The sequence below is a fragment of the Solea solea genome, chromosome 1, assembly GCF_958295425.1.
Source record: "Solea solea chromosome 1, fSolSol10.1, whole genome shotgun sequence".
Classification (NCBI taxonomy): domain Eukaryota; kingdom Metazoa; phylum Chordata; class Actinopteri; order Pleuronectiformes; family Soleidae; genus Solea; species Solea solea.
Window position 1 is genome coordinate 34,264,623 of NC_081134.1, and position 16,332 is coordinate 34,280,954.

Consider the following 16,332-nt stretch of genomic DNA (forward strand, 5'->3'; position numbering starts at 1 on the left):
CAAGTGGATACGCGGTACCTGCTGCGTTCTGCACGACAAGGATCTGAGCAGCAGAAATAATAAGGTTACAGAAAAATGACTCTTGGTGTGCTGCCTACTTTACTTCAGTTTAAAAACGCGACTTGAACAAGAAAACCTCTTATTTCTAAAGCATTGGCTTGTGATTTATGGGAGTTTTTAACACTTTTATGGAACTACAAATACATTCTAAATTGAGTTTGACACTAACTGATATTTAATTCACTCAAATAGCTGTGAAATTCACTTTGGGGGTTTGAATGTTTGGACAGAGCTATCTACAGTGGGTGGAAAAAAAAAGAAAGTTTAAGCAATTCCAGCAGCATTGGAAAACTCCAGGCGGGAAATTATACTAGTAAAGACAGTAAAGGCTTAAAATGCTATTTTATTTGCAGTGCGGGGACATACCAACAGAATACTCGGCACTAATAGGTTTAGTGCTCATTTACAGAGAATAAACTTTTACTGCAGTTTACTTCTCAGTCTAGTTAAAGGGTATTTATGATATGCTATCATGGTGATGTCTTTGAAGTTGCGGAGTGACACTAATGTTCACTTTAAAAGCGGGGGAGGGAGGGGGTGGTGGGGTGGGGGGAGAGTGCAGCATCTCCCCATTGGGACAATTTAGTAATCCATTTGATGCGGAGCGCAAACAGCACCATAAATGGCCAAATCTGCAGCAAATCTGATTCACCAGCAGCCGCTTTCATCTGCAAATGTCATTTCTGTGTGATCTAAAAAAGAGACGGATCCGACCGAGGAGGAGCAAAAAAAAAAAAAGATGAAGAAAAGTTCTGTTACGGGGGTCTGAATGTGAGAGACGGCGAATGTACACTCGGCGTACGTCTGTCTGAGGACCGTGTTTGGAGAAAGTGATCATGCTCTTTTCCAAGTTCAACCTTTTCATGGGCTGACCCCTTCACCGCTCTTCTCCCCCCCCATCAGCTTAATTAGACACAGCCACACACACACACATTCGATGGTCACCCCCCCCGCCACCCCCCTTTTTTTTCTCTTTCACACTCACTGAATGGCTGGCAGCAGTTCAAGCCGACACACACAGAAAAACACAGCTTTGCAAAACAAGCAGCTTTCAGAGCCAGAGGAAACCATCAGGAAGCAGCACACACACACACACACACACACACATTAAGGACACTACGGTTAAGCCATTCACAGAAAAAAAAAAACCCTCAGGAATTTAAAATGATACGCAGTAATAACGACGAGCTTCTTCTCAAAGTCATGTGTCAGGACACACCGGCATGAAAGCACAGAGGGGAGAGAATAAGTGTGTGTGTGTGTGTTTGAAAGTTTTCAGTTAAGTGTGTGTGTGTGTGAAGGTGTGTAAGTGTGTGTCCTTGTATAAGATGCAACCACTCACCTTTTCGTCTGTCCTGGCTCTGTACGACACTGAGAGTCTGGGACACACAACAAGAGTGACACAAACTAACCAACGAACCGTCGCAGAGTCCCAAAGGTTTTTTTTTTTTGCTGTCTCCTGGTAGATCTGCCCCCCACTCTCTCTCTCTCACTCACACTCACTTCAACACTTCCTGGGCTGCTCCAATCAGGCTGTCCAAGAAACAACTACTGCCCTTCAGTTCCCTCACCTCTGTCTCAGGCTTCAAACCATTGTTTGGCGAAGACATATCACATGTTGACGTCTCTCTCTCTCTCTCTCTGTGTGTGTGTGTGTGTGTGTGTGTGAGTGTGTATGTTCCCTCTTGACTACGGTTTTTTAACCTCTTGCCTCTACCCCGTGTCTGGCTCTCCTGAGTCTGGAGAAGAATGAGGCGCAAAGGAAAGTACAAGCTGAAGGAGCGACGGTGGAGGGAGGATGGGAATAAGGCTGGAGGGGTGAAGAAAAACAAACGGAGGGGGCTTCCTGCTTGAATGTCTGCGGAGAAATGGACTTTTCAAGGCTTAAGGGGAAAAAAAAGGGGTGGGGGGTTGAGCGGGGTAGCCGAGTGAAGTAAGGATTGGGGGTGTGTCTGGAACTTTCTCTCCAAATCCAACAGCCTGGTGTTAAAAACCGCAATGAGGCTCAGCCCATCATAGCCCCCGGACAGCCCCAGAACGCTCTCTCTCCAAAACAAGGCGCCTTTCCAGCTGCCAAAAAGTTTTCACCATGATACCTCAACGCCGTCTCCCAAAGCCCCAGCCTCTAATTCAGTTTTGCTAAGCCAGACAAACACAGGCAGCACAGCTCTGTGCAGGCTTTGTGGTAAAATTAAAAAAAAAATAATAAAAAAGGGCGGAGGTGTGATGTGACGTGAGGAGAGGGGTGCGGGGTGAAAGGTGACGTGTGGGTGGAGAGAGGTCTGACAGGAGCACACACAAGCTTTTGTTGGGTGTTGTTAACGTTTCCATCATCGCGACAGTAACACCTCGCGCCCCCCCCCCCCCCGAAACTTCAACTTCAACCAGGTGTCAAACTTTTAAGGCAAAACTTTAAGAAGACGCTTTATGAGATAAGATACTGCGACGCTTTTTGTTGCAGACACAAGACGTCGTGTTTAGATCCCGTGTCCCTGACGACATTCCTGCACCAAACACACAAAGTGATTCATGTCATGTTAAGACAGACGGAGCAAACAGCCACACTGTGCCACAGGAGTGAGAGAGTTGAAGTGTGCCTGAAAACACAAGAAAGAAGCACCAAGAGAAAGTTTCTATTACTAATTACACATCAATATTTAACGTTGACATTATGACGACAATATGACAGTGTGTGGAATCCACTCTTGTATTTCCTTTCATCCACTCTCCTCTCCTCTCCTCTAAGCACTCTTTTCTTCCGTGCTGAATGAAAGTCTTTTTACTCGGTTAATCAGTCGAGCCACATGGGCAGAATAGGGCGCCTCTGTGCCAGGACGAATTCAGGAAACATTCACTGTGTTGTTTAGTCTGGGCACCATGTGTTGGAACAGGGAGGCCGTTCTCCTCCGTAGACAACCAACCCCCCCCACAGCCCCCCCACAAACCACACGCTGACAGACGTGATCTGGACATTCACAACTGCAGTGCTTCGCTGTTTGCACGAAAACAACCGAACTTCAAAGCAACAGTTAGCACAAAAAAACAACGTAAAAGTGCAGAGTCACTCCCCCGCGTGACTCAGGTGTGCGACAATGAAACCTTTGTGCATCAGCGTCCCTTTCTGCTGCCGCTTTAATCACATAATGAAGACGGAGAAAGACATGTTGACTCAGATTTAAGAGTCACGCCGAGCCGACGGCAGAGGGCAGGTGGGGATCACATTTCACCATGTGTGTGTGTGTGTGTGTGTGTGTTCACCGTACAAAACTCTCTTACGTTCAAATGCTCCAATAACCTTGACATCACCTTCCTTCAGCGTGAACGTCGTATACAGGGTGCACTCTGACTGATCCGCCTGTGCCAAATCAAGAAAAGAGACCAAAAAGACACGGAGGAGAGGCGAAAATAACTCAAAACAACAGTCGGGATTTAACAGGGAGAGAGAGCAGGTGAGCTGTTCAGGTGAGCACCTGAAGCTATTCACTTTGGCTCCTCAGCCTGTGCCAATCTGTGACTAAGACACCAAATGAATGAGCCACCTGCTCATCTTGAAAGAGAGGGAACTTCACAGACCTCACATGAAATGACCTTGACTTGTGAGTTTGCTTTCGGGAAATTGGACTTCACGTTTCAAAGTGGGTATTTTAACCCTTTAGCGCCGAGCGCATCGTAGACGACGGTTTGAGCTATCGGGTGGGAAAAACCCCTGTACCTGTTTTCGGTGCCAAATTGAGACAAAGACTCAAACAAATGTTATTTTCAATATGTTTTATATTGTTCAAATTTCACATTTAACGTGCAAAATCTGGTGTTCGTAGACACAATGGTTAAATTCAATAAAGATGAGTTACATCATACAAAAAAAGGGATAAGTTGAGATGTGACAACCTCAGTTAACATATATGAACCCTGCCACAACAGCATCCGCATCACCGGACACACTCATAACGTTACATAACAGATTTATAACTGTGTTCCCAGTTTTACCCGAGGCCTGTGCTTTTGATGCAGTCTATGTACGGACGTTAAAAAGTGTTTATGAAGCCGTCTATGAAGCGTCTGTAACTGCCTTAGCTGGTTAAATTAAAATTGATAACAGCAATATCCTCACTGAAATCCTATAAATTATAAATGATTTCACAAAGAAAATGATCATTTCAATGTGAAAGTATCGTATAAATCACTCAGTGGTGGGATTCAAACTAACTATAAACATATAAATAACGTATGAAAGCATTCTTATCATTGCAATATTTTACAAAATCTTCACTTACTGGATTTCGTCTCTCTGGTTTAGTTGTAATAAAAAGAAAACTAGTGATGATATAATGACAGATAAAAACACACAATGTGAAACATGTCGTGACACGTCGTCATTCATTATCTGTCCATAAATGCTGTTCTACATCAGTAAACACTTAAGTCGCCAGTTTGACTGGATCGTTTTCACTTAAGCTTACACTGATATAGACAGGTATTGTCTGAGTTAATCCAAAAACGACTGTTCCACATGGGTTTGAGTGTCAAAGTCGTCTCTACGGAGTCATTTTCACTTCAGTGCCTCCTGCATCACATTAGGTTCTGATTTACATGCCATATGTCTACATAAACTGATGTCGAGTGAAGTAAATAAATCAAATAAAGAGGCACCAAAGGCCCAGAAACACACACTCTCTCTCTCTCTCCTGTGGACCAAACTCCCATTTTACATATATTTAGCCTGAAATCATCCAAAGCCCCAGTGAGCCGCTGCCGTCTATTTAAAAGCCACTTTCACAATAATCTTCCACGAGGAGGATGAAGAGTTTGGCCCGATGGCAACGATGGAGCCAGTGGACGAATGAATATGAGTAAACTCATTTAAGTCTCGCGTTAACGACCTCACAGGTTTGACAGAACTGTCTTTAGATGATGACTATGCTCAAATTATGCAAATAACGCACCGCTCCGTGCGCCATAACCTGAATTTAACCTTTCGCAGGGGGCACATCTGAACTCGCACGGGAAGCTTGGTGAGCGAGGGAGGAGAGCGTAAACGGCCATTGATTAAATAAATGAATAACAGCCCGGAGTCACGAGAGGTGTGAGATCAGACTCGGGATGTGAAGGAGTGAATGTGGCACTATGAGGCCAGGCACGATGCGAGAGTGACAGTAAAGAACAACGAGACAGAACTCCGTTGGAGAACATGGTGCAGAGGGTCACGGGGGTCACGTGACTGTGTCTCCGTCTTCCCATTAGTCTTTGAGTCACTCACTTATACACGCATGAACGCAAGTGGACGCGACAGTGAAGACGGGATGAGACAGCATCGTGTCCAAGTGGAACATGTATCACTGTAAGATAAGAGTCAGACAACAAAACACAAACATGATGAGTGGGTCCAGTACTGAAGAGACGGTGAGTCTCAGCTTGAGAACGTTTGGAAATGGAGTTTGTCATGCAAGGATTTCAGCATCTGGAGAAATCCCTCCTTTTCTTTGTCAAATACCTTCAAATTTCACCGCATTACACAACCGAGAGAGTGTCATCTTCAGAAATAATAATAATGAGTATGAGGAATATTAAATGAATATTTCATAGAGGAATACTGTATTTATTCTTTGTAGCACTGCATCAATATGGACATATTCTTTACAGCGGTTTTCTGACAGTTGTTTTGTGACGCATTGAAACCTCCGACCACTAGTTGGCAGCACATTTAACTCTCTCTCTCTCCTTCGCACTTCTCTCTTTAGACAAACAAAACTGTGTATTGTTGTAGTTATTTGTTCTATTTTCTTAAATTAGACTACTTTGGGTGGAAAAAAAATCACAATATACTGGACTTATAGTATCACAATATATCACAAATATAATAAAAAAAACAGGAATACTGAATTTTCGGAGTAAATTCGTCTTTGTTTTGCAATCACTGAAGACTGAAATCCGCATGACTCTTACCTGTAACAGCTGGTTCCCGACTTGTTGTGAACACAGACATGTCCTCTATGAACTCTGGTGTTTAAGCTTGTTTTTGTGCTCTTAATAACAGCTCTGTGTCGCTACTGTAGGTAGGCTGCGCTTTGTCGGACATGTTCAACTGTCAATAACCCCCACAGTGAAGAAGCAGTCCTTTATTTTCCGTGGGATCATCCTAAACAGTGGAATGTTTTCTGCAAGTGTCGGGTTGTTTTTGAACACCAGGAGTTGCGTGACCTCCCGGTAACTCCGACAAAGCCTATTGTTTTGCAATTGTGGCGTTGTGACTGTGTGTGACTGTGTGTGTGTGTGTGAACTATTGTCCACGGAATGCAACACAAAGCAACTGTGATGCAGAGCGGTGAACTCTCGGTCAAGTCTCACTGGATAAATGCAACTTAAATACACACTGGGGCGAGGTAAAGCTGTCAGGTCAAACTCTGACACTGTTGTTATCAGTGCTTTTTTTTATTATTATGTAACGCTTTCAAATGACAGTGAAAGCAGCGCGGCAAATACTGACTGCAAATACATGTTTTTGTTGTCATAGAAAACCGGTTCAGGGAGTAATAGAAGTCATTTAGCTCGACTGTGTCCAGACCATAAGTGCACTCCAGGGCTTTCAGCGGGAACACAAGAATTATTAGTGTTTAAAATTGCATGAACATTTGGACTAACATACATTTCTAATGTTTTATGGAATGTAAACAGAGAAATTATCAAACATACTCTCCACATAAGCATTGGGCTTTAGAGCTCACCGTATGTCTTGTGTTTTTTTCATAGCGGAAGATTGGCGTATTTGATTTGGCACATTTGAGATTAACACTCAGATTTATCCGGAGACGGACACGTTTACGCAAGCCCACTTTGCATTAGCGTAATTACGTGACGGTTTGTGCTATAGGGAAAATTGCCAGCGGTTTCTGAAAGCTGAGAAGTTGCACGTCAAAACCAACGTGTGGTTATTACGGTAATTTCACTTGCGCTGTTGCAGGAAGCCGGGGAATCAGCGTCTTTGTCGCCAGAGAAGGAGAGAGTTGGAAAAACACGCCTTTACATAGTTTCCATTTTTTGGCCTGTTTTTAGACATTGGACAAAAACTCAAACAAATGTTATCTGTTTTATACTGTTCAAACTTCTGGTGTTCGTCTACAACTACAGTGTTTTTCTTCATTTTAACATGCAGTGAATTGTAAATAACTGCCAGATATTGCAATTCTGGAAAAATGGTGCAAAAACACTTACTCACAGAACATTTTCTGGCCCCTTTAAGTCTAAAAGTCCCCTTGTGGCCCCACAAGGCCGGGGTCAATTCAGAATGTCCACTTAACATTAAGCATTAGGGACCAGGTCTACCTCAGCTCTAAATCTGACCGGGACTTGAACCAGCAATCCTGTGGTTAGAAGCCAAGTTGCCTTTCCGCTCAGACACGGGCTGCTGATCATGTCTTAGTTGCTTATCAAAAAAAACCACACATTTTTCAACAATGAATAAATAACGATTACACAACACATTAACTACCAGCTGTTGCATTGTAAACTCTGAGCCTCAATTAGCAACTTAGCAAACCCTTGTTGACTTCCCATTGGTGTGAAAGACGCTCCCTGGCTGCCTGTCCAAGGATTCCAGGGAACACATAACAACAACAACAACAACAACCACCACAACAAACCAGAGTGCTATGAAATATGCAGCAACATTCAAAATTAATATTCTGTTTCACAAATCAAGAGGAGAGCAAGAGAGGAGCGAGTTGAAAGAAAATGTAGTTTTGACTGCATGTGCTGTGTTTTTATGGCTGGTGGATTTACATTGACTCACATATAGCGTGTAACTTTATGTGTCAGGCCTTCCAGCTGCAAAGGTAAGAGCGCTAACCACTACACCACCCGTGTGGCCCTGGCTGGAGTTACAGTGTGACTTAAAACACCAAAGTGTCACATTTAAAAAACATGCAGTCTTTCAGCAGTTTGACGGGATAAATACATCTTGCCCCCGCCCGCCCCTGCAGCGCTGTTGTATACGCATAAACGCTCCCTCAGTCAGGTCTCATACAATCAACAATCAGTGAACAACAGCAAAAGTTACGCCCTGCAGCTTTAAGATGACTTCACAACTATTTAACCATGCAGCACGAGAAGACAAAAATGTCACCGCACAAGCAAAAACTGTAACTCTCGTGTTTGTCAGGTTCTGCACAGAAACACGGAATCAATCATCGCGTGGTTTCTCATCATGAAAGTATGCGAGGAAAAGAAATAAATAAAGTCTGAGTCAGCCTCTAGTTGGCAACAGGGGGAGAGAGAGAGAGTCAGAGACAGAAGGAGCTGCAGTTACGGCGTCAGAGTGCAGAGAAGGAAAAAGAAAAAGAAAAAAGGAGGTTGCACAGGTCAGTGCCATAGTCCAGCAGCACTGCATCTGCTTTATGGCACATTCACACAGTGTGAACGTCACCAGCACGTTGGAGCACTCCATACATTCATACATACGTACGTACAATAACCAAATCAAATCTGACTTCTATCCTTGTTTAACAGCGGAAAGACTCCTGTCTGTTCTGCTTTACGTTGTCATTTCTCCAGTGTCTCTAGCCATAAGAAATCAAACATTACATAACCAGCGACGTTAGGTAAGCGCTTCGTATGCCTTTCACAACGCATCTTCATTCTTCTACGGGGAAGGATGATGACGAATGGTTGTTTGGTTTGGTATTAGTGCTGCAACGATTAACCCGTCGGTTATTTGCTCCGTGAACTACCGAACAAATGGGTTTAGGGGTTAGGATGTTTGTCCACAGACCAAAAACGATTCAGTTGTGATGATTTCTCTGTGTTATGGAGCAAAGAGACCAGCAAAGATTCACATTTAAGAAGCTGAAATATCAGAAAACTTGTTTGGATGAACATTCAAAACTATAAATCAATTATCAAGATGACAATTCATTTAGTAATCATTCAATTAATAATTGCTGCAGCGCTACTTGATATAATTCCAGGAAACAATACCAGTAATGGTTGCAAACAGTTGAGGTTTTCATGGCAAAAATAATCCTTTAAATAAACTGTTTAAGCATCAGTGATAAAAAAAATGATTAAATCTCTCTTTTTTTATTCTGTCACTTTATTGAGTTGTCAGTAACATTTAAAACGCCCTGCACTTCACACTGCTTCAAAAACACAAGACACACCCACCTTAATTCTCAAGATTAATTATCCTAATTGTGGCACGACTGGAGATAAAAATACAACAACAGTGTCAACTGTCAGAATTCCGGAGCGCATCCCACTTAACTGTGTTTTTTTCTTTTTATTATTATAAAACCTGCAGCTGTTCAGCTAAGGAGAGAAAAAAAAAAAAAAAAACACAACTAATTCTCTCCCTGAAGCTCAGAGTAAAATGCTGTGTCAGCCTCTCTCTCACGATAGCTGCGGCGGCGCACGTCTTAGCAAAGACTCCATCCTCGCATCGCCAAACTGTATTCTGAGAAGTCCCCCGATTGAAGCGAGGGTGAAGAGAGGAGAACATTCTCATCCCTGATTCAGTTTAATACTGAAGGAATGCACCAAAGACGCTCAGAGGCAAGAGGCGGCTGTCAGAACCCCGTGTCAGCGTGTCGTATTAAAGGGGAAAGAAACTTTTTTAGCTTGAATAAAACAAACACGGGTTAAATAAGTTCATGTGAAATGGTTGTTACTTGCTCCTCCTGAAATTCTACTAACTGTACAGCTGGGGGCGCTGCATGCCAGGAGCTTCTGATGGGGGGAAATAAAAGAAGCTTGCCTCATTTTTACTGATGTGAAGTGTTGTGAGGTGTATAAAACCTGCTCACTATCAAAAGCTGGAGGATGAGGGTTCCGTACGTCGCCGGGAGGTCAGTTTTATTTCTAGCGGCTAAAAAAAAGTACAAATGGATGATGTGCAGCGGGGGAATACATCTGAGCACGTTTTAGAATTCTGCTCGTCCACATATCATGCAGACACACTGGCCTGAAGAAGAGACACGCTGAATATTTCAAATCGTCTCCTGGTGCTTAGGTGGGTTTGTTCAAAAAGTATACATTTAATATAAAAGTATGCAATTAATATAAAAGTATACATTAGTGCTGCTGATTTCGAGACCAACTTTGCTTCTGCAAACTCGCCATTTCGGAGCATCAAGGTAAAGCCCCGTCTTAAATTATAATGAGTGCGGTTACTTTGATGTTAAAGCTGCAGTGTGTAACTTTGTTGTTGATTGTGTTCTAAGCTATTCCTGTGTTTTCAGGCGTATTCCATTTCTCTCGTCGTTGACCCTTGGCTTTATATACAGAGGCTATAAGAATGTGCAATATAGAGTGTCTTATATGCTTTTTTTTTTTTAAAGCACAACCTCGACAATGTGGTGGAAAAAAAAAAGTGTATTTTCACCAACTCTATGAACACACCTGAGCAAAAAGTACTGAAAATGTTTAAAATTGGATTTAATTTGTGGGATTTGGAAATATGTCGCCGTTCAAAGTTCACTTTGGTCTAATTTGTGACGTCTGCAGAATTATTGCTACTTTATATCGCTGCTAAAAATGCAAAATATGAAATGAATCATGACTTTCACTCAACAACACATAAGAAAACCCGCATTTTTTAAAGCCTGAATATGTGACCTATAAACACACCCCCCCAGCATGTCCATATAAGGATTTATAGGGTGCACCTGCGGCACAGACCCGTGCCACGTGAGCACTAAGGGTTAAACTAATGACTTCCTGTGCGCAGGGCGAGGTCACATGAGGTCTAAACTCTACTGAGCCTTAATCAGCATTGTGTGACCTCGTTTGACAGCGGTTTGTGATGTCAGCGACATTCGTTTACATTTAAATATTTCACACTACAGCTTTAAGCCCTGGCTGAGGGCTGAGATAAGTACAGTGAAGACTTGTTCAGACTTCAGTCAACAAATTATTTATATACAATCCAGCAGTATCCATATAATTAACGACACTGGCAATCAATTTTTTTTTTTGACTTGAAAGTTAAGAACAATCTCCTCATTATACTCACTGCCGAGAGCCTGAAGCAGCACAGCTCATTGTCAGACTACACACACACACACACACACAAAAAACCCTCTCCATTCCTGGTATCCATTACTAAAAGCAAAACCACACACAAGCTTCTGAGCCCATGGAGAAATTGGAGCAGTTTGCCTTTGCAAATAAACACAGTCTAGATTTTATGTGCAGACAAATTTCTGCAAAAAAAAAGAAAAAAAAGAAGAAGGGAGCGATGCCAGAGTTATCATTTTCATATCGGGGAGGAAAACACAGAAGAAACACAGCAACAGTTGTTTCCACTGACATAACGTCTCTCTCGCACACCTGAAGCAGCCCCCGTTATTTATTACCTACGCATTGCAACACATCGTGTAACCGCTGCTGGGCGAAAGCTGACAGAACGTTCTGTTAAAAGAGGGTTTGATGAAAAACCTTCGCAACGACCAGACAGGTAACGACAATAGCTGCTGGTAAACACATTATTTCATATCGCATTCCACAAATACACGCCGATACATGCACCTGCACCTGCAGCAGAGAGACACCACAGAGATGGAGCGTGGCAAAGAGAGGCGATATCTGATAAACAAAGGCCAAGTTTGAATCAGCTTTATCTGCACTTTTTCCCCCCTTTGTGCAACTTTTTAATTTCTCTCTTCGTCGTTCATCCTCCTCTTTCTGTCTCTGTCTCTCGCAGGACAGAGAGGGGGGGGGGGGACAAGAGAGAGTGAAAAAAGGACCTATACATCAGTGAGATTTAATGCCGCCTCATCCTGCTCAGCGCTCACATCACATGGTGTACATCATCAATAACCTTTTACGAGCCACTGCCTGGGCGAACACACACACACACACACACACACACACACACACACACACACGCAGGCGATGTGTTGCTTTCAATTGGAAAGACAAATTCCCAACGCGGGCATTTTGGGACTTCTTTTCAATTTTTATTTTCTGCATCTAATTGCATCACAACATTAAAAGAGCCTCAGAGAGTGGAGCAGAACCGTTCTCCGGTGGAAATGTGATATTAAAACACAGGATGTTTGGCTCGTATAAATCAACAGACAGCACTGGAAGAGAATAAACGCTTTCCCTTTGCAGTGGTCATTTGCTGAGCTGTCAGCCGGCGGGCCGTATGTTCGCCGTCTGTCGCCGCACTCTCGGTGCCGCAAACTGGGACAAATGGGGACCGTTTTCATGCAGTCGCAGGCATTTCAGAGTGAAGATGTAAACCCAGGGGGCTTCAGACGCGCATGAAGCTTCTACTCTTGACTCTACAGACAGCATTTTATGAGCAAACCTGTAGGAATTTCTGCTCCAGTGTAGATTTATCCTTCTTTTAACTTGACCTGTCTATCTCCCTTTGTAGTTCAGGGGTCAAACCAAGAGTTTAACACACCGACTGCCCTTTCTGTCCTCGACAATAAATACAGACACGAGTGTTTTATGTTTTCCACAGCTATGCTATGCTTTCTTTTTTTTCCCCCGTCAAAGCTACATTTTATGCTCTGGGATTGTGCTTCTCCGACCACAGGGAAAAGGGACACTGGCACATGAGGGACAGAAGGTCAGAAGGTCCTGGTGTGCTTTTTTAACCCTGGATTTTGAGAGCTTCTGTTTCACGACTGCCACCGCTTGAAGAAATGAAAACACTCCTCCGGTCTCTCTAAAAATGTAAGGGAGGCAATTTGGTGGGATTGTATGGCAAAATGGTTTGGCTCCGGGTTTTAGAGCCATGGACATAGCAACGGTACAACAGAAGCGGTGGTTATTTCAGTCATGAGAAGCACATTCACTACATATTGAGGTCCCGGAATCGAGGTATCACTGAGAGTAATATTACAATATAACCTGTACTTTGTTTGCACTGTATTTCTAACAGCAGACGGTCGTTTCACCCTCATGTTCTCTACAGAGTCCTCAACAGTGCAGACACACATTTTTATTGGGTGCCAAGAGTGTGTTTGAATTTGACTCTTTGCAATCAACACATTTCCCACATGTCACGACAGCTCATCATTTTCACGACGCGAAAAACACAGCAGCTGCTGGTGAGCCGTGAAGAGAGAGGGAGCTGGAGGTTGCTCACCTCTTTTCCACCGCGTGCAACCTTTTATGTACAACACTGGCAATTAGCGTGACACGCAATTCCAGGAGGAGGCGGCCTTGAGTAGCAGTGACGATGCTACGCGAGGGATGTTTCACAGTTTAGCTCCAGAAAAATTACGTCGACAATACAGGTTAAACGTCTTAAATCAAATGTAGGAGCACCAAAACAAATGGCATTGGTTGACAACATTAAAGCATGTCCTTGTGCTTCCAGCATCCAAAACAATCAGTCCATTTCTCCATCATCTGTAAGTGATTCCTAACCTGAAACTCCGAACACATGTCACACACAGAATATTCATTAATCAGCCTCAAACACACACACAGTAAGAGTGGGAGCTGTTTCACATTAAAACTGATGTTGTTTATTCTGCATTTTCTGTGTAAAAACATCCAAAGACTGATGATAAGCGTGATAAATATCTAGCTTTTTTTTTTTTTTTTTTATTCATAACACAGAGATAAATTAGAATAAAAGGTCATAAAAAGGCCAGGTGTGTTGTAACTATTTTGACAAACATTTCCAAGATTAAGTACATTCATCTTCTTGTTGCTCTAGAAACACTTAAAGGGAACACGATGTGTTTGATTTCGTGAGCGACTTGCAGGTCAATTTCCCACTTCCGATCCTAAATGAGTCATTTCCTGGTTCCATAATTTAGTATCTCAAAATCTCAAACTATCCCCTTCATTTCAACTTTCACCTGAACTACTCCCCTCATCCGTATGCAACACGGACGCCAAACTATTTTAATGACCTCGACCAAACACTGATCTTAAACGTGTACCGCCAGCAACACTAAATACATGTATTATTAATAAAGGATATTAATGAAAAGTCCCGTCCCTTGAAACAACATGTTGATGTTGAAATAACCACAACAGGAGCCTAAATTTGAGGATCCCTCTGAACTGTGGAGATAAAAAACAAAAAAAAAGAAGCGGCGGAATATTTAGTAGTTTGTATATTAAGCAACTTGTACCCACACACACACACACACACACAGGCGTGCATATGCTCTTACAACATCATTTGCCTGAGGGCCAAAAGGGTGTAAGCCCCCCGTTTATTGATTAATCTGTCGACTCATGGAGAGGAAACCCTGAGGGAAGCCTTGTATCCGTTTACACACCTGAGTTGGGTAAATTAACCACATTTATGCCTTGGGCCAGAACACACACACACACACACACATTACATTAAATTAAATTGAAAGAAAACAAACAATCGGGTAGAGAGATGTCTGGTTTAAAGGAATTTCATGGCACATTTGCAGCATAAGCTTTGAAGACCTCTCTGTGCAAGCGAGCCAAAGCTATACCAGACTCCACCAACTCCAGAAAAAGATGCAAAAAAAGTCATGAGAAAAAAACCTCACTTGACGTCTGAGGTGGGCATCAATCATTAATCTGATTTGTGTTCTCTTTAGGAACTGCTCAGCTCCAAGAACCAGGAAGTGGCAACACTGCCCCAAGCAGCACCCCCCCCCCCAAAAAAAGGCAAAACAGACACCAGACCCAAAACAGGGGGATTTACAACACACACACTCATGAGTGGTCACATAACCAAAGCTCATTCTTCTTGCTCACTGGCCCGATAATTGTCTGTTTCTGTTTGAGGGATGAGTCACATCCAATCATTTCCTCAACAGAGACGATGCGAGGTCCGCGAACACGCTCCGCTACCTCACCTACACTCTTAGCGACTCAGAGGACTTATTGACAAGCCAAGGACAAAGGTGAGTTGTCTGCCACAGCGGAGGAAAACATCCAAGGCATTGTCGCGTCCTCCCTCGGAGGAATTTGACAGAAAGATTCTTGATAAACGTTTTAAAAGTCTTTCTAATTCACTTCAGTCGGTGGAGGGAAAGCTGACATAAAGACATAATAGATGCTTTGTCTTTTTTATGACAGAGACAGGTCACTGCGAGACATTTTGGACTCGAGTACATTCATAGATAAAAAATATATGTGTTGCTTCATTCAAAGCCAACGTTACAAGGTTAGTTTCACATCAACCGCCTACTTTTGAATGAAATTCTCAGCTCAGCTCTCATTCAAACTTCCCTCAGGCTGAAGAGAAAGTAGTTTCATGACGACACTTTTCACAGTCATTAAAATGGATTTTTATTTTTGGTGTATTTGAGTTACATATCCATTACAGCGGCCCAACTGATGTGGCGGAGGGAGAGGATTTGGTAATCTCAATAACACTTGCAGCCTTCCTGATAGTCGTCAAAGACAAAAAAAAAATCCCACAGAGACAGCTGGCGGGTTTAGAGAGTCACGAGAGGCTCCAATTAATGTAATCCTTCACTCTTGGCTTCCATGTCAAAGGAACGGGTGATCACGTCCCAATCCTAAAAAGTCAATCCCCCATTACACTCAGCCATCGTGTACAACTGTTTTTTTTTTCTTTTAAAAATGTAAGGCAACATCTGTGGAGTCAGTAAAACAAGCCACTAATAGATTATTAACAGTGGGTGCGTGAGGAAACAGACAAGTGTGCTGAATGGTGAGCATGTTAAAGCTACAGAGAGGCATGTGTGTGTGTGTGCTCAGAAATGTTGTAAAAACACAAGAGCTCATGTCCGGATGAGTAAGGAAGAAAGGGTTAGAGACGCCATTACAAACACCCTTCCCCCACCTCAAACTCAACTCGTCCTCTGCTGCTTCTATTGACTCACCTCCTCAATCACCAAAAGGTGAGGTCGTTCCAAAAAAAAAAAAAAAAAAATCTGAGCACTGACTTTATCTCAAGAGCATCTCGAAAACAAATCCCTGCTCGATGGAGCAAAGGATCAAAAGGAGGTTATACAAGAGGTGACACACGTTCAAGCTGATCTAGACATAAAGACAGAAAAGAGTCTGGGAGAGAATAGCAGATAGCAACGGCTGATAAGAGAGACGAGAGAGGTCGAGTCGTTAGCAGCCAAAGTCTTTCCACTCCTTAATCTTTCCAGATGTTTTCATCCACTGGTTGGATTTGTCCAATTACTTTGGAACAATAGAATATGCTGGTGTTTAAAGACAAGAAAATGAAGAAATGGCACATTCAGTGTTGACAAATGATGATCTTCTCTTACCTACACACACACATATATATACATATATATACATATATATGTATATACATATACACATATATAAAGAGTTGAT

The 16,332-nt window shown here is 42.7% G+C and overlaps 1 protein-coding gene across 12 annotated transcripts in view; it reads right to left on the bottom strand.

Annotated features, from left to right (window-relative positions):
* Nucleotides 1-16,332, bottom strand: part of si:ch211-285f17.1 (sickle tail protein homolog) — a 105,251-nt gene that overhangs the window by 65,355 nt on the left and 23,564 nt on the right. Inside the window, exon 1 of one of the 12 annotated variants that reach the window (XM_058631702.1) lies at nt 1,403-1,893. The exons of the other annotated variants lie outside the window; for them this stretch is intronic. The gene's annotated coding sequence lies outside the window, so the exon portion shown is untranslated. Of the gene's footprint in view, nt 1-1,402; nt 1,894-16,332 lie in introns of those variants that run through there. 12 annotated transcript variants of the gene reach the window in all.